Source organism: Oncorhynchus gorbuscha, linkage group LG23 (assembly GCF_021184085.1).
Source record: "Oncorhynchus gorbuscha isolate QuinsamMale2020 ecotype Even-year linkage group LG23, OgorEven_v1.0, whole genome shotgun sequence".
Lineage (NCBI taxonomy): Eukaryota > Metazoa > Chordata > Actinopteri > Salmoniformes > Salmonidae > Oncorhynchus > Oncorhynchus gorbuscha.
The window spans coordinates 29,012,892-29,032,563 of NC_060195.1; the positions used below are offsets into that span (position 1 = coordinate 29,012,892).

Consider the following 19,672-nt stretch of genomic DNA (forward strand, 5'->3'; position numbering starts at 1 on the left):
GGACGAAGGCTTCTTCTGTAGAGGGGAGTTTCGCTAATAACCATGACGCTCTGTCTGAACATGAACACACATCGCTCGTGGTAAGGTTTTGGAACCTTATCTTTCACAACAGCAAAAAATAATTTTGAAGAAACAAAAGGATAAATTGATACACACCTTTGTAGGGTTAGTCTTCTCTCCCGGCCATATCGCCATGTTACAGCACGTGTTTACAGATTACAGATGAAAGACACAGGGCCCACCTGTGCTAAACAGCTATCTAGCATGCTACAAACTCCTGTGTGTAAGGGAAAAAGCCAGCCAGAAACGTGTTGTCACTGAAAAATACTGTCGGCTGCAACTGGGATGAAGCTGATTAAAACACCCATATCACATTATTTTGATGTGATATGAAAGTAGAGGGATTTATGTTTCTAGGACCCTATTGTAATTGAGAATCAATTCAAGTTTAGATGGAGTATTAGTCTGTTTTGGCTGCCAGAGACAGGCCATCTCTGAAAATAGTTGAGTTGTTGAGTTGTTTTTGGATGAATGCCTCCTGGGTTGGGGTCTTCACTGGTCTGGAGAGCCTCTTGGAAGTAGTGGGGGGGACAATGGTCTGAATTGTGTGTTTGGTATTTAAATGCCGCCATAATAATCTCAGTATTTGGCAAGCAGTACTTTAATGAATTAATATCACAGATTTTCAACCAATGTATTATTAACATTTAGAAACTATTTATGAAATATTTTTCATCTTTAGTACTAAATCAAATCAAATTGAGTACTAAACAAATTGAAATATTTCGTGGACTGGCTTTCAAGAAGATGAGTTTCACATGTAATTTGGGTGAACTAACTATCCAGACTTTAGCCTCTTCATGGACAATGCTGTGCTGGCGCCCTCTGTTGACCATTGTTGGGCAGAGCTGCATAGCGCTGCAAAAAGAGAGACATTCTCAAATTTCTCTCCCATCAGACAAGTCTGTAAGAAGTAGAACGGCAGACCGGAGCCGCTGGTAAAGCAAGACGTAAGCACCGGGTGAGCTTGGGTTGAATCCAAACATTCATTATACCAGATCGTCTCTAGGCTTTCACTCGGACCTCGAAGGTGAGTGTGGCGAAGTAAAACCTTTACTGGTGCAAATGTTTTGGTCAAGACGAGCTGAACGTTGCTCAGTCGTTCATTTACTAGCCTCGACTGGCTTGTATCTTGGCGCAGATTGAAAATGCAGCCACAGTTTTGGCCTGAATTTCCCCTGGATCGAAAATGAAGCCCGGGGAAAGAGTTGAATCCCAGAGCTGCTTTTGGCTAATCAATAGGAAGGCCACCGTTTTGGTGAATTCATGTCGTTTTTGTTGCCTGGAATTATGTGAAGGGGTGTTGGAATGTCTGCATCAAGCAAGCGAAACCCCGTGATACAATTTAGCACGAACAAGAAAGAAAGTAACTTGTTATTGTAACTTTATGGCATGGCAGTATCGTTAGCAGGCTAGTTATTGATTGTTGCTGTTTCTGACGCAGTAGGATACAATGTAACGTTAACGTAACGTTAACTATTGTTATGTAGCCTGAGGAGTGTGCTTAAAAACATTCTGAGAACACTGCTGACGTGGGAAAACAACTTGCTGTGTTATGCCTTCATTTATTGCAATGTGTAGTGGAATTACGCGAGAACATTTATATATTCTTGCACCTAAAGATGGATTTAAAAAAAGGTTTGCTTGGAAAAAACGTTTTTTTTCCCTCCCGATTGCATCCATCAATTCATTTGTGATTCAATAACGTTTCACATGACGGTGGAAAGTTGCTTATGTTCCGCTAGGACTGGCTGATGTGAGTAGAATAGGCAGGACGGCATTTCTTTGCTTTTTAGGCTTCTTGCATAGTAAACGACAGTATCCACACTAAATTCGATATTTGATTAGCTGTACGCTATATAACCTCCTTCATGGGGTGGTGGCGATGCACATATGTTTCTACACGTTGTTACGCACACATTTTCCTATTGAGTCAGCCAGACCGCTTTCACATAGAGACGTGCTATATCAGATACTGTATATAAACATTTGACTCCTCGGCGGGAACAGGGGCAGTCTAGACCTGCCTGAAATTTGTAGCCTGGGGTCTTGTTTTATATTGTGTGTGAGAGAAAGTTAGGGAGACTATTCATTTAGCAGTTTCTTTGTGTTCGGCAATCTATCTATTCTCTCAATCTCAGCCTTTGCTTAAGAAAGCAGGACCAGGGCCCTTATCCACAAAGCGTCTCAGAGTAGGAATGCTGATCTTGCATCAGTTTGGACTTTTGAAATGAGAATGAATATGATTGTATGTACTGATCCTAGATCAGCTCCCATACTCTGAGACGCGTTGTGGATAACGACCCTGGAACATGTTTTGGGAGAAAGCTTGTCACCAAAAAGCCTGTGTTGGGAAACAGGAGGGCTATTTTATTGGATAAAAACTCAAGTCAAAATTGCATTAATTTGATTAAATCCATTGTGAAATGTTGAGACTTGCTTTTGTGTTCTGTCTATCTGTGCCAACTGTTTGTCTGGTTATGCTATGTGTTCCATCTGATAGTTCTGACTACCAAGCCCTCTGTGATCAGGTGTTCTGAATGTCTGATGCCTGCTGCTGCTCCTTCATCCCAATGGGATGTTATATTGGCTATGTAAGATTGTTATAAACATGTTATAAACATGCTGCTGTCTAACCTATAGCATGTCATGTTATTCATGGGTAGTTTATGCTAATGGGAACCACAGAATCCCAACAACATGCCAGTTCTTGTATTTTTCCATGTCAGTGCCCTTCAAAGCCATGCTCAGTGTGTGTGGGGGGCCAATCCAGAACGCAGTCTATAGAATGAGAGTGGAACCAGGCAAGCTTCCAATGAATTAGGGCCCCTGACCCTATCCTTCTACCCAGTACAGGACTGCCTGCCCCCATAGTCCATCCATTGGCTGTTCCATTCAGTCCGTCACGCGATGACTTCTCCCCCTACCAGAGCTGGTCCTCTGTACACTCTGGCCAATTGAATGTAAGGAATGCATTTATTTAGATGTTTATATAGAATATTTATTCAGATTAGAATAATGCTGACTGTGTCCAATATGTTGAAATTGGACGTCTTTGAAAAGACATTCTTGAATTTAGTTTTCTACTCTCTGTCTAATTCAATTCTGATTGGCTTTCAGTAGGCCACTGACTGGGAGAGTGTTGTAGAAGTAAACACATTGGACAGTGGTACTACTACAGTAGAAATCAGTATTAGAGTAACACTACTACTATAGTAGAAACCTGTATTAGAGCAGTTACTTCTACAGTAGAAACCAGTATTAGAGTAATACTACTGTAGTAGAAACCAGTATTAGTGTACTACTACTACAGTAGAAACAAGTATTAGTTTGACCCTATTACTACTACTAAAGTGAAACCAATATTATTGTACTACAACTAATACTACAGTAGAAACCAGTATTAGATTACTACTACTACTACTACAGTAAAAACAGTATTAGTGTACTACCTCTACTCTTACTACTACAGTAGAAACCAGTATTAGTGTACTGCTACTACCGCTAGTACTACAGTAGAAACCAGTATCAATATACTACAACTACAGTAGAAACTAGTATTGGAGTACTACTACTGCAGTAGAAACCAGTATTAGAGTACTACTACGACAGTAGGAGCCAGTATTAGAGTACTACTACTACAGTAGAAACCAGTATTAGAGTACTACTACTACTACAGTAGGAACCAGTATTAGAGTACTACTACTACAGTAGAAACCAGTATTAGAGTACTACTACTACTACAGTAGGAACCAGTATTAGAGTACTACTACTACAGTTGGAACCAGTATTAGAGTACTACCTATACAGTTGGAACCAGTATTAGATTACTACTACTACTACCGTAGGAACTAGTATTAGAGTACCACTACTACAGTAGGAACCAGTATTAGAGTACTACTACTACTACCACCGTAGGAACTAGTATTGGAGTACTACTACTACAGTAGGAACCAGTATTAGAGTACTACTACTACTACTACAGTAGGAACCAGTATTAGAGTACTACTACTACAGTAGGAACCAGTATTAGAGTACTACTACTACAGTATGATCCAGTATTAGCGTACTACTACTACTACTACTACAGTAGGAACCAGTATTAGCGTACTACTACTACTACTACAGTAGGAACCAGTATTAGAGTACTACTACTGCAGTAGGAACCAGTATTAGAGTACTACTACTGCAGTAGGAACCAGTATTAGAGTACTACTACTACTACAGTAGGAACCAGTATTATAGTTCTACTACTACAGTAGGAACCAGTATTAGAGTACTACTACTACAGTAGGAATCCGTATTAGAGTACTACTGCTACAGTAGGAACCAGTATTATAGTTCTACTACTACAGTAGGAACCAGTATTAGAGTACTACTACTACAGTAGGAATCCGTATTAGAGTACTACTGCTACAGTTGGAACCAGTATTAGAGTACTACTACTACTACAATAGGAACCAGTATTAGATTACTACTACTGCTACAGTAGGAACCAGTATTAGTGAATCACCAGATAGTAACCTTGAGTTATTTTGAATAGAAAAAATATTAAGGTATTCAGATTTTTGGCAGTCACGAGGGTGTCCACTTGTATGTGTAAGTTTGCGTGTGTGTGCGTAGCAGTGTGGCAGTGTGTTTATGTGTGGCCTTGTGTGTGAGTACAACGTATGTAGCTGAACGTGTGTGTGTCTGTCTGTGCCTGTGCCTGAACCCGCCAGTATGCAGTAGATCATATTACTGAACGATTAGCCACGGCCTCCTCTCCCCCAGTGGCCCAGGGAAATGATTTTCCTCTGTCATAATTCCCCCACTGAATTATCCTGGCCAGTGACTCATACACACATACCATATAGGCTTAGTTACTGTGCACGGTAGTGATGATGACTCTCTCTCTCAGGAGAAGGGAGATGAGGTAAACCCCTTTTGACGGTAATCATTAGATGGTCATGACACACGGTAGGAAGGATGAAATTGGGCTATATTGTAAGATTTCCTGAGCACAGTATGTCATTTATTCTTAATCAAAGATTAGGAGATAGGGCCGGTGTTAAGGTAGCATGGGGTGTGTGAAAAGCGCTTTACAAATGAATTGAATTATTCTTTGAAATGATTCCCAGGACGGCTGGTGTGTTAGGCTAACCTTTTAACTAGTCTATGTTTAGTGGTTAAAGAGAGTGGAAAAATCCTGTTTTTTTACAACACTATGTTGTTTGAAAAGACCAGCTGAAATTTCAGCTTGTTTGGTGGGGTGGGAGACTGGGAGTCAGTGGGAGACTGGGAGTCAGTGGGAGTGACTGGGAGTCAGTGGGAGACTGGGAGTCAGTGGGAGACTGGGAGTCAGTGGGAGTGACTGGGAGTCAGTGGGAGACTGAGAGTCAGTGGGAGTCAGTGGAAGACTGGGAGTCAGTGGGAGTGACTGGGAGTCAGTGGGAGTGACTGGGAGTCAGTGGGAGTGACTGGGAGTCAGTGGGAGACTGGGAGTCAGTGGGAGACTGGGAGTCAGTGGGAGTGACTGGGAGTCAGTGGGAGTGACTGGGAGTCAGTGGGAGTGACTGGGAGTCAGTGGGAGTCAGTGGGAGACTGGGAGTCAGTGGGAGACAGTGGGAGACTGGGAGTCAGTGGGAGACTGGGAGTCAGTGGGAGACTGGGAGTCAGTGGGAGACTGGGAGTCAGTGGGAGACTGGGAGTCAGTGGGAGTCAGTGGGAGACTGGGAGTCAGTGGGAGTCAGTGGGAGACTGGGAGTCAGTGGGAGACTGGGAGTCAGTGGGAGACTGGGAGTCAGTGGGAGACTGGGAGTCAGTGGGAGACTGTCAGTGGGAGACTGGGAGTCAGTGGGAGACTGGGAGTCAGTGGGAGTCAGTGGGAGACTGGGAGTCAGTGGGAGACTGGGAGTCAGTGGGAGACTGGGAGTCAGTGGGAGACTGGGAGTCAGAGTCAGTGGGAGACTGGGAGTCAGTGGGAGTCAGTGGGAGACTGGGAGTCAGTGGGAGACTGGGAGTCAGTGGGAGTCAGTGGGAGACTGGGAGTCAGTGGGAGACTGGGAGTCAGTGGGAGACTGGGAGTCAGTGGGAGACTGGGAGTCAGTGGGAGACTGGGAGTCAGTGGGAGACTGGGAGTCAGTGGGAGACTGGGAGTCAGTGGGAGACTGGGAGTGGAAGTGAATGAGGCTGAAGTGAAGAAACAATAAGTCCCAGAAACAGAATAGCCTTGAAACCCACAACCCACTGTGTGTCCACATCTCGTCAGACAGACGGAAATCACAACGCCGCCAGAAACACATCATAACTAGGCAGTCGAGCCTCTGGTGGAATTCAGCTCGTTTTAAGGTTAGGAGTTGGAAGGGGGGCTCAGGCGGGCAGGGGAGCGCGAGAGAGGGGGGAGGTGGAGGTGCGTTTCCAAGGTGCTGCTCACCCCCTGGGCTGGAATCAGATACATTCCAGAGACTCCTCTAGCCAGGGATAATGGAGGTATGGGGTGTAGCATTACACCACATCACACATGATTGGATGGTGAGGGCTGGGAAAGTGAGAGGAGAACGGTGGCCTCTTTATAGCTCTATGTAGCTCCAGTTTCCTATAAGAGACAAGGAGACCTGCCAAATTGACAGTAGGCCTGCTCGTTAAAGTTATAGGAGACATGTCTGGGCTAGGTCTTCTCATGGCTCACCTATACGTTGCCTTCTCCTGTTTCTGGTTCGCCTTGCTTTACAGTTTCACTAAATCTTCCCAATGTCGTAGAGGATGCTAATGACATTGTTATTACAGAAGTGTAACAGCAATTGATGTAAAGTGTTTCCCAATAAGATTCTGAGTTGCATTTTATCTGATGCCAACAGAGCTCTGATTACATCTCCAAATCTCAAACAAGAGTTCGGACCAGTTTTGCCCATCTACACGAGCTCTGTATGTGTATGGCTGTGGTTAGCCTAAGTCCTGTACATTTCCGTGACTAACGACTATGTAAAAACCCTTTCATACACATGACTCTGAGAAGAGATGAATAATAATAGAAAGATAGAGATGAGAGTTCCACGTAGACTGGCTGATATTAGTAGTGTATATCCGAGACTTTCATTCAAACCCCTAGTGAACTGCTGTTTTCTCTCTTTCTCTCTTACTCTCTCTGTCTCTCTCTCTTTATCTTCCTCTGCTACGAAAGGTTATTTATACTCAAAGATGTAAAATGTTGCCTGATTTATTTAGTGGTTTAAAACAAGCTGGCTTGATGGTAATGGACTTCACCTCCGTGTTTGGCGCGGGCCCTCGGGGCATGGTTACAGTCACACAGCATGGAAGCACTCCAGTGCTAGCAGCGCTACGCTAGCTCTTAATGAAGGCATTTTAGAGTGGGAGAGAGAGAGCAGTGTAGTCTGTTAATGGAAATGAACTGCCTCACCGCTGGATGCTATGATCGTGTCCTCATGATAAGTGCTATCGCTTACCAGATCTAATGAAATATGTTTTGTGGATCAATTTAGCCATTATCTGTGTGTACCGTCATTGTGCGTGTGTGTGTGTCGTTGTGTGTGTGTGCGTGCACCTGCCTGCGCACCTTGTTGTGTGTGTGTGTGTGTGTGTGTGTGTAGGTACGGGAGTTTGAGATTCAGGGTTTAAGGAATAATCGTTGTGGGGGATTAAAGCTCAGTTGGGGTATGAAGGGTGACAGGTGGAAGGGACACTTCTCTGTTTACCCACTTGGCCCTGCCTGCACTTTGATACCTCACACACTCACACCCAGTAGGCCTCAGTCAGAGCCGTAGCGCTGTCCACACACAAACCACCATGACCTCTATCTGTCTATGGTTTGTGGTTAATTTCTCTCTCTCCCTCTCGCTCAGTCTCTGTCTCCCTGTCTCTCTACTCTCTCTGTCTCTTCTCTCTCTATCCTCTCTCCATTCTCTGTGTCTCTCTCTCTCTCCACTCTCTGTGACTCTCTCCTCTCTCTCTCTCCACTCTGTGACTCTCTCTCTCTCTCTCTCTCTCTCTCTCTCTCTCTCTCTCTCTCTCTAACTCTCTCTCTCTCTCTCTGTGTCTCTCTCACTCTCTGTGTGTCTCTCTCTACTGTCTCTCTCCTGTCTCTCTCTGTCTCGCTCTCCTGTCTCTCTCATTCTCGCTCTCTCTTATCTCTCTCATCTGGTGTCCAAGCCCCTCCATCCGCAGGGCATCTGGTGTCCAAGCCCCTCCATCCGCAGGGCATCTGGTGTCCAAGCCCCTCCATCTGCAGGGCATCTGGTGTCCAAGCCCCTCCATCCGCAGGGCATCTGGTGTCCAAGCCCCTCCATCCGCAGGGCATCTGGTGTCCAAGCCCCTCCATCCGCAGGGCATCTGGTGTCCAAGCCCCTCCATCCGCAGGGCATCTGGTGTCCAAGCCCCTCCATCCGCAGGGCATCTGGTGTCCAAGCCCCTCCATCCGCAGGGCATCTGGTGTCCAAGCCCCTCCATCCGCAGGGCATCTGGTGCTGAGCGGCTCCATGTGGCCCAACTGTAAACACAGTGCTCTGTGTGCGTGTTAATACTCATGCTAACCGCCCACATCTAAACAGATCAGCCTCGTAGCCTCTGGAGGGATACTTGTATTGCATTTAAGTCTTTTAATTAATTTTTATCTTGTTATTAACACTTTATTCTAGCCAGCTATTTGTGTAGGTAGCTATCAAGTAAACACAATTAGAGAGCGTGCTGGGTTGGTTAGGGTCAGTTCCATTTAATTTCCAAGTCGGGAGTTGCGTATCGGCCACTGCAAAATTGACCATAGCCAATTTCCCACAGCGTGTCTTTCTCTGTTTTGAATAACTGAATGGAGGGAATTGAATTGGCTTTGACCCCCAGCTCCTCTGCCAGCTTGGACTGTGCCCCTCCGCTGCCCTGTCTGCCCGCCTGCTGTCCATCTGTGTGTCTGCCCATCCTGGGTGGCATGGGGGTCTGTGGGACAGGTGTTGGCATGCAGGGGGTCAGTACCCAACCACACACACAGCTGTGGCACCTATACACAAAGTGGACCCCGCAGGCTGCAGGTGACGATGGATGGGGGTTGGTCGGGGAGTGTAAATTAAAGTAGGGTCTCTCGTTTGAAACGACACCAGGGGTAACACGACTGACTAGACTCAGTGGGTTTTTGGGTCACTGTGTTTAGGTCCCAGGTTGCCCGTGGCAGTGGGAGTAGATTCAGGGGCTGTTTGGGTGTTGGGACTGACTGAGGGATGGGGTCTTGTCTGGTCCACACAAACAAAAACAGCACCCTTCCCTTGCCCCTTTAGGAGTGTTAAGTGGCCGGATATTCCCATGAATGGGACACAGGTGTTGGCCCAGGGTGTGTGTGTTTCTGCTGGGTTCTGGTGTGTGTTGTGTGTGTGTGCGCGCATGTGGCCTGGTGTGTGTGTGTGTGTGTGTGTGTGTGTGTGTGTGTGTGTGTGTGTGTGTGTGTGTGTGTGTGTGTGTGTGTGTGTGTGTGTGTGTGTGTGTGTGTGTGTGTGTGTGTGTGTGTGTGTGTGTGTGTGTGTGTGTGTGTGTGTTTGATAGGCCCATTGTGTGTGTTGGTTTTATCATCTTAATGAGGCCTGCTCAGTGGCTCTCAATGGGCCATAGGTCTCTCCATCCTAGCCTGCTGCGTGAGGGGTGGAGAAGGGCTCATATAATGAGGAAGAGTGGGTGGTTTTAAAACCGACTTCCCTAACACAGACGTAAACAAGCTCCAAAGAGGTCTCAGGATTCTTCAGCCCTGATCAGGTTTGATATTCAAACTAACCTCACTCTCCTCTCCCTCATCGTTCCCTCTCCCCTCATCCTTCCCTCATCCTTCCCTCTACCCCTCCTCATCATTCACTCTTCCCCTCCTCATCCCCTCTTCCCCTCCCCTCCTCTCTTCCCCTCCTCATCCCCTCATCCCCTGTTCCCATCCCCTCTTCCCCTCCCCATCCCCTCTTCCCCTCCTCATCCCCTCTTCCCCTCCTCATCCCCTCCTTCCTTCTTCCCATCCTCCTTCCCTTACTCCATTCTATTGAATACTTGTCTGTGTTTGGAGCAGAGCTTCTACAACATGTGTTGTGACCCACCTAAAGCCTTTCAGACATTCCAACATTGAGATATTCTTATGACCCACGACCAAAGACCATGCTTCTATCCACAACCTGACTTATGAGCCATGGGGGACTGGCCACGAACCAGCATGAGAAACACTGCAGTAAAAGTCTTGTGTAATGAGATGAGTAGGGTTGTTGTGGTGTCCTCACCGCCCCCCTCCCCTGGGGTCAAAAACACACACACACACACACTCTGACCCATCTGTAGGATGAGGGTGAGGTAATGGGTCATTGACTTCCCGGTAAACCTCCATGTTTAGGTGTCTCTCTGTTAGCGGTAGCTGATCTCACCGTGTGTTAGTAACCCTGTGACCTCTACATATGATGAAGCTCCTGGCCTGTGAATAAGAACCATACAGTGGATCTAGACAGCCTATATAAAACCTCCCTTGTCTCGCTCCCCTCCTCCCCTTCCTTGTCTCCCTCCCACCCATCTCTGCCCCCTCCCAGCCCCAAAGCACTGCTCTCATTTCTCTCTACCTCCCCCTGTGCTTTTGTCTCCAGCACCTTCTCCTGGTCTCTCTCTCCCAATTCAATTTAATTCAATTCTCTCTCTCTCTCCTTTTTATTTATTTATTTTTAAATTCCAGAATCCATTTCTTATGCCCCCAGGCGCTCTCCAGCGATGGCTGGAGACGTTGTGGCAAATTTAATTTGGTCTCCCACTCTCTCTCCCAGGACCCGCGCGGGCTCAATGGAACAACAGTAGCAGGGAGAGCGAGGGAGGAAAAACCCAATTTCTCATGCATTACTTTCTCTATCCTCGGGGCTTTTAATGGAGTAACACCGTCCCACTCTCTTTCCCTCCCCTCTCTCCTGCTGTTCTTACTCTCACTGCCCAAATCTAGCCTATATGGAACTAGGCTCCTTCTACTCCTGCTAGGCCTACCAACCAAAGTCTTCTCTGACTCATTGCGTCGGGATATTGGAGGAATCTAACTACTATAATGACTCTTGGTGAGATTGGTTGTCAGTGTCTGTCTGTGCTGCTGTACATCAGTCATATCCTTTATTGAGCTTGTCTTGCTCTGTTAATAATTATCAGAAGAAGCCTCTCAGAAAGACCCCAGTCCTCTACTGTTATAGACCTAGAACTATACCCCAGTCCTCTACTGTTATAGACCTAGAACTATACCCCAGTCCTCTACTGTTATAGACCTAGAACTATACCCCAGTCCTCTACTGTTATAGACCTAGAACTATACCCCAGTCCTCTACTGTTATAGACCTAGAACTATACCCCAGTCCTCTACTGTTATAGACCTAGAACTATACCTCAGTTATCTACTGTTATAGACCTAGAACTATACCCCAGTCCTCCACTGTTATAGACATAGAACTATACCTCAGTCCTCTACTGTTATAGACCTAGAACTATACCCCAGTCCTCCACTGTTATAGACCTAGATAGATACCCCAGTCCTCTACTGTTATAGACCTAGGTAGATACCTCAGTCCTCTACTGTTATAGACCTAGAACTATACCCCAGTCCTCTACTGTTATGGCTCCAGATGAAATCTCGCGTCTTGTGACGGCCGGCCGCCCAACAACCTGCCCGCTTGACCCTATCCCCTCCTCTCTTCTCCAGACCATTTCCGGAGACCTTCTCCCTTACCTCACCTCGCTCATCAACTTATCCCTGACCGCTGGCTACGTCCCTTCCGTCTTCAAGAGAGCGAGAGTTGCACCCCTTCTGAAAAAACCTACACTCGATCCCTCCGATGTCAACAACTACAGACCAGTATCCCTTCTTTCTTTTCTCTCCAAAACTCTTGAACGTGCCGTCCTTGGTCAGCTCTCCCGCTATCTCTCTCAGAATGACCTTCTTGATCCAAATCAGTCAGGTTTCAAGACTAGTCATTCAACTGAGACTGCTCTTCTCTGTATCACGGAGGCGCTCCGCACCGCTAAAGCTAACTCTCTCTCCTCTGCTCTCATCCTTCTAGACCTATCGGCTGCCTTCGATACTGTGAACCATCAGATCCTCCTCTCCACCCTCTCCGAGTTGGGCATCTCCGGTAGCGTGGCCCACGCTTGGATTGCGTCCTACCTGACAGGTCGCTCCTACCAGGTGGCGTGGCGAGAATCTGTCTCCTCACCATGCGCTCTCACCACTGGTGTCCCCCAGGGCTCTGTTCTAGGCCCTCTCCTATTCTCGCTATACACCAAGTCACTTGGCTCTGTTATAACCTCACATGGTCTCTCCTATCATTGCTATGCAGACGACACACAATTAATCTTCTCCTTTCCCCCTTCTGATGACCAGGTGGCGATATCGCATCTCTGCATGTCTGGCAGACATATCAGTGTGGATGACGGATCACCACCTCAAGCTGAACTTCGGCAAGACGGAGCTGCTCTTCCTCCCGGGGAAGGACTGCCCGTTCCATGATCTCGCCATCACGGTAGATGACAACTCCATTGTGTCCTCCTCCCAGAGCGCTAAGAACCTTGGCGTGATCCTGGACAACACCCTGTCCTGTTAACATCAAGGCGGTGGCCCGTTCCTGTAGGTTCATGCTCTACAACATCCGCAGAGTACCCCTGCCTCACACAGGAAGCGGCGCAGGTCCTAATCCAGGCACTTGTCATCTCCCGTCTGGATTACTGCAACTGTTATAGACGCTGTTGGCTGGGCTCCCCTGCCTGTGCCATTAAAACCCTACAACTCATCCAGAACGCCGCAGCCCGTCCACTGTTAGTGTTCAACCTTCCCAAGTTCTATCACGTCACCCCCACTCCTCCGCTCTCTCCACTGGCTTCCAGTTGAAGCCTCGCATCCGCTGTTACAAGACCATGGTGCTTGCCTCCACGGAGCTGTGAGGGGAACGGCACCTCAGTACCTCCAGGCTCTGATCAGGCCCTACACCCAAATAAGGGCACTGCGTTCATCCACCTCTGGCCTGCTCGCCTCCCTACCACTGAGGAAGACAGTTCCCGCTCAGCCCAGTCAAAACTGTTCGCTGCTCTGGCTCCCCAATGGTGGAACAAACTCCCCTCACTGTTACGCCAGGACAGCGGAGTCAATCACCACCTTCCGGAGACACCTGAAACCCCACCTCTTTAAGGAATACCTAGGATAGGATAAAGACCTAATCCTTCTCACCCCCCCACTGTTATTAAAATATGTAGATGCACTATTGTAAATAGACCTGGCTGTTCCACTGGATGTCATAAGGTGAATGCACCAATTTGTAAGTCGCTCTGGATAAGAGCGTCTGCTAAATGACTTAAATGTAAATGTTATAGACCTAGAACTATACCCCAGTCTTCTACTGTTATAGACCTAGGTAGATACCTCAGTCCTCTACTGTTATAGACCTAGGTAGATACCTCAGTCCTCTACTGTTATAGACCTAGGTAGATACCCCAGCCCTCCACTGTTATAGACCTAGGTAGATACCCCAGCCCTCCACTGTTATAGACCTAGGTAGATACCTCAGCCCTCCACTGTTATAGACCTAGATAGATGCCCCAGCCCTCTACTGTTATAGACCTAGGTAGATACCTCAGCCCTCCACTGTTATAGACCTAGGTAGATACCCCAGCCCTCTACTGTTATAGACCTAGAACTATACCCCAGTCTTCTACTGTTATAGACCTAGGTAGATACCTCAGCCCTCCACTGTTATAGACCTTGGTAGATACCTCAGCCCTCCACTGTTATAGACCTAGGTAGATACCTCAGCCCTCCACTGATACCTAGGTAGATACCCAGCCCTCCACTGTTATAGACCTAGGTAGATACCTCAGCCCTCCACTGTTATAGACCTAGGTAGATACCTCAGCCCTCCACTGTTATAGACCTAGGTTATAGATACCTCAGCCCTCCACTGTTATAGACCTAGGTAGATACCTCAGCCCTCCACTGTTATAGACCTAGGTAGATACCTCAGCCCTCCACTGTTATAGACCTAGGTAGATACCTCAGCCCTCCACTGTTATAGACCTAGGTAGATACCTCAGCCCTCCACTGTTATAGACCTAGGTAGATACCTCAGCCCTCCACTGTTATAGACCTAGGTAGATACCTCAGCCCTCCACTGTTATAGACCTAGGTAGATACCTCAGCCCTCCACTGTTATAGACCTAGGTAGATACCTCAGCCCTCCACTGTTATAGACCTAGGTAGATACCTCAGCCCTCCACTGTTATAGACCTAGGTAGATACCTCAGCCCTCCACTGTTATAGACCTAGGTAGATACCTCAGCCCTCCACTGTTATAGACCTAGGTAGATACCTCAGCCCTCCACTGTTATAGACCTAGGTAGATACCTCAGCCCTCCACTGTTATAGACCTAGGTAGATACCTCAGCCCTCCACTGTTATAGACCTAGGTAGATACCTCAGCCCTCCACTGTTATAGACCTAGGTAGATACCTCAGCCCTCCACTGTTATAGACCTAGGTAGATGCCCCAGCCCTCCACTGTTATAGATCTATCCAATGCTGTATTTGTGTGTGGCTCTGTGTCATTGTGCCGGAGTACAATGCCAAGCCTAAGTGAACTGAATGCAAATGAGTCTTGTAGGATGGCAGTGGCTGAATGTCTATGGTTTAGGGACTGGTAGTGAGGAAAGTCATAGTGGTGATGGAGAGGGTGGAGGAGGAGGGGGCATGTGGGTCATAGTCATCGCCTGAGCCCATTCATCATGCAATGCCTGCTGGGATGTGCAGGGGTCAGCTGCACACAATCAACGTCTGTTCGATTCTGCTCGGTTCTGTTGTGTTCAGTCTTTCTATTGGCTGTGTTGTCTTCTGCTTTGCTCTGCTCTTGTGTTGTGTTCTGGTGTTGCACGGTATACCACGGAAACTTAGGTACTTTTTCAATCTTAGAACATGATAATGGTTCGCTACTAGAATTTGTGTTACTTTCGGTACTTCTGTTAATTGTGTCTCACAGATCAAGCCTTTCTATCGGAGCAGCCGACCCCTTATCATAACTCACCCTGCCTGCTCCACTTACTCACTGCTAGCCTGCACTGTGAGTCTGGGCTGCATCATGTTAGCTCCACTTACTCACTGCTAGCCTGCACTGTGAGTCTGGGCTGCATCATGTTAGCTCCCCACTTATTCTGCACAGAAGTTAACACAGTCTTAAATAATGCGAGACAAAATGTTGAAACTGTTAATTACTGTTTGCAAAACATTGTCCACACAGGCTAGAACCCTTCACATTGGAAGAAGACACGGGTAGCTTCCACATGTGTAGGCTAACTTTCCTTGCTAGCTGACAGCTGAAGCTAACATCAATTAACTATCCTTGTACTTTGTGATAATATGCAAACCATAACTCAAAATATGTTGATTTCAAAGCTGATTGACACTAAAAAAGGTCTCTGGTAAGTAAACACGAACTTGGAAGATCTTATACGTTTTGTTTAAAAAAAAATATATATATATATATATATACAGCACCAGTCAAAAGTTGGGACACACCTACTCATTCCAGGGTTTTTCTTTCTTTCTTTTTTTGTGTTTTTTTATTACTATTTTCTACATTGTAGAATAATAGTGAAGGCATCAAAATGATGAAATTACACATATGGAATCATGTAGTAATGAAAAAAGTGTTCAACAAATCAAAATATATTTGAGATTCTTCAAAGTAGCCACCCTTTGCGTTGATGACAGCTTTTTAACCCTTATTTGACCAGGTAAGTTTACTCATTCTCTTTTACGGCAACGATCTGGGGAATTATTACAGGGGATTAACTTGTGTTATTTTTTAAAATGTCTTTCCTTAATGTGTTTTAGCCCATCAGTTGTGTTGTGACAAGGTAGGGGTGGTATACAGAGGATATACCTATTTGGTAAAATACCAAGTCCATATTATGGCAAGAACGGCTCAAATAAGCAAAGAGAAATAACATTCCACCATTACTTTAAGACATGGAAGGTCAGTCAATCTGGAACATTTCAATAACTTTTAAAGTTTCTTCAAGTGCAGTTGCAAAAACCATCAAGCGCTATGATGAAACTGGCTCTCACGAGGACCGTCACAGGAAAGGAAGACCCAGAGTTACCTCTGATGCAGAGGATAAGTTCATTAGAGTTACCAGCCTCAGAGTGCAGCCCAAATAAATGCTTCACAGAGTTCAAGGACACCAATAATAAGAAGAGACTTTCTTGGGCCAAGAAACATGAGCAATGGACATAAGACCGGTGGAAATCTGTCCTTTGGTTTGATGAGTCCACATTTTTCGTTCCATTCGCCATGCCTTTGTGAGATGCAGAGTAGGGTAACGGATTATCCTCCGCATGTGTGGTTCCCACCGTGAAGCATGGAGGAGGAGGTGTGATGGTATGGGGGTTCTTTGCTGGTGACACTCTGACAGTGATTTATTTAGAATTCAAGGCTCATTTAACCAGCATGGCTACCACAGCATTCAGCAGCGATACATCATCCCATCTGACCTGGCCTCCACAATCTCCTGACCTCAACCCAATTGAGATGGTTTGGGCTGAGTTGGACCGTAGAGTGAAGGAAAAGCAGCCAACAAGTGCTCAGCATATGTGGGAGCTCCTTCAAGACTGTTGGAAAATAATTCCTTATGAAGCTAGTTGAGAGAATGCTAAGAGTGTGCAGTACTGTCAAGGCAAAGGGTGGCTACTTTGAAGAATCTAAAATATGTTTGGATTTGCTTAACACTTTCTTTGGTTACTACATGATTTTATATGTATTATTTCATACTTTTGATGTCTTTACTATTATTCTACAATGTAGAAAATAGTGAGGGAAAAAAATAACCTTGAAAGAGTTGTTGTGTCCAAACTTTAGACTGGTATTGTGTGTGTGTATGTATATATTTTTTTGAGGGGGGGGCTGGACAATAATAATGATTATGCTGAAAATGAAGCCTGAGTACAGGTCAAAAAGCATTAAGGAGGCTTCATTTTCAGCATAATCATTATTATTGTCCAGCCCCCCCTCAAAAAAAATGATACATTATGTCATCACATTTATCACATGTTCGGTTGCTTTGAGACTAATACGTTTTATGTCTGCACAATATTATTTACACGGCGCGGTTCCCATCTTTTTTTTCACGTACATCTGTTTGCAGTTTTATTTTAGGGTCATCTTTTCCATTAAATACATTTCTTTCACTCTACCAGTCCACTCTGCCAATGTTTGTTCCTCGTCTTATCTTCACCATTTTGTCTGGAGTTAGAAAGTGCCTGCTAATGGTTTTCCTTTGATACTCTTTCCATATGTTTGAGTTTGTGTAATGTATTCCTACAGACTGCATCCCAAGTTTCATTTTCAATGTTCTCCCCAAGTTCAAATTCCCACTGGCACTTAGTTTGCAGAGTATTACTGTGTCATGACAGCAGTATAGTTTTGTTATTTGTTAACTACTAGTTGCCCTTTTGTGATTAATTTATTAGGTGTTTTTCTATGGGAGCGTGGTCCCTCTTCATTTTTACCCAGTTGGGGTGTTTCAGTGGCGCAGCGGTCTAATACCCTGACTACACTGCTCGCGTCGCATGCATGAGCGCTGCAAAATACATTTAGGAATCTATGTTATTCAATTACTGAACCCACACTGCTCACGTACGCCAACGAGCGTCTGCGTTGTCAAGGGATAAAATAGAAGTAATTCCTATGTCTAACGCAGATCACACTGCAAGTCCTGCCTCTCCCATCTCCTCATTTATTTATATAAAGCAGGTACCCATGTGCCATCTCTTCATTGGTTATACCCACGTGGGTGATTGAAAGACTAACTGTTTTGCCGGTTGTCATGGTAATACTATGAAAGTGTAGATGCCAATCATCATACAAGTTCAAAGATGAAAAGGCCTGGAAGGAGGAGAGATTACTAGAAACGAGTCAGTTGACCGTTTTCTGTGTGAATTACTTGTCGGAGTAGAGGACCTTGTGCATTTCAGGTAAAATAACAACTCAATGTTTATATCCGAGGACAGATTAGCTAGCAACATCAAGCTAGCTAAATAGGACAAATTAGCTAGCAAGTGCAAGCTAACTAGCTAAATTGCCATACATGTTTAATGCTTTTTGACCTGTCCCCAAATTAATGTCATTGGTTCAGAGTTTGTTTTGATATTTTAACCTGTGTGTCGTGATCACATTTGGTGTAGGGGGACAAAATAAATTTACGCACAATAGCGCGTGATGGCGCAGCCGGTTTGGGTTCCGTGTAAGGCACTGCACCTCAGTGCAAGAGGCGTCACTACAGTCCCAATCCCTGTAATTAGTGAAAGAAATCTGACTTTAGCAAATGAAAGTCTGAATTTAGTTCTCCGAATTATTTCATTTGATTGTTCTTCAATACATCTTAATTGTCCATCTTCTAAGATCTGTGGTTATCACATCAATTAATTTGCTGTAGTTAGTTTTATACAGGTCCTCAAGAGAAAGGCTGGAGTCTCTGACAATTTTATGGGCTTTCCTCTGACACCGCCTATTATATAGGTCCTGGATGACAGGAAGCTTGGCCTCAGTGATGTACTGGGCCGTACACACTACCCTCTGTAGCACCTTATGGTCAGATGCCGAGCAGTTGCCATAACATGCCAGACGGTCAGGAAGCTCTCGATGGTGCCGCTGTAGAACTTTTTGAGAATCTGGGGACCCATGCCAAATCTTTTCAGTCTCCTGAGGGGGAGTAGGTTTTGTCGTGCCCCCTTCACGACTGTATTGGTGTGTTTGGATCTGTGGATCTGTTGGGGAGGTATGCAAATTGGAGGGGGTCTCGGGTTTCCGGCATGATGGTGTTGATATGAGCCAAGACCAGCCTTTAAAAGCACTTCATGACTTCATGGCTACCGACATGAGTGCTACGGGGCGGTAATCATTTAGGCAGGTTCCCTTTGCTTTCTTGGGCACGTGGGACTCTGATTACCATTCTGAAGGTTATGTATGTTATTGATTGTACAACTGATTCATTAATGCATACATGGCTGTGTCTCTGAAAAATGATGAGGTTCATGATATTGAACTCAAAAGATGCCCAACGATTGAACAGAGCAGTAGCTGAGTTTATCTGTCTGGATCAAGTGCCATTCTGTGACCTTTACTTTTACCTTGCTAGCATTTTGGTATCGATTAATACCAATTTTGGTATCGATTGATACTAAACATGGTACCGGTATCGAAGTCAAAACCCTGGTATCGTGGTACTAAACCTAGTACCGGTATTGAAGTTAGTTAGTTGTTTGGTTTAGTTGCTGGTGACGACAGGTTGGCGTGCGGTGGAGCGGCCCATTTCATCCCCACTTGAGTCCAGCAGCTGAGCCAGCTGTCAAACAGGGCCACAGGCAAACTAGTTCTACCGTCTGTCTGTGACAAGTCAGCGAGGCCATGGAAATCAGCAGTAAACATGTTGTTGCTTATCCCCTCCCCTCTGTCTGACATGTCTCTACCAGAACAAATATGTTCTCCAGAAAAACCTTAATTGCATTGTTTATATGTCAATGTTGTTATAACAACCATCAAGGTTGGGCGTGATGCTATGTTATGAGAGGGCAATACTGTCCGTGTGTCCGGCCTTCATATAGGCCT

At 45.7% G+C, this 19,672-nt stretch overlaps 1 protein-coding gene across 4 annotated transcripts in view; it reads left to right on the plus strand.

The window, feature by feature from the left end:
- Window positions 1–954: 954 nt before the first annotated feature.
- LOC124011708 (bifunctional heparan sulfate N-deacetylase/N-sulfotransferase 1-like) overlaps window positions 955–19,672 on the plus strand; it is a 99,027-nt gene continuing 80,309 nt past the window's right edge. For 2 of the 4 annotated variants that reach the window (XM_046325205.1, XM_046325209.1), the window contains exon 1: window positions 955–1,090. The gene's annotated coding sequence lies outside the window, so the exon portion shown is untranslated. Of the gene's footprint in view, window positions 1,091–2,935; window positions 3,024–19,672 lie in introns of those variants that run through there. The other 2 variants (XM_046325208.1, XM_046325207.1) reach the window with 2 other exon arrangements.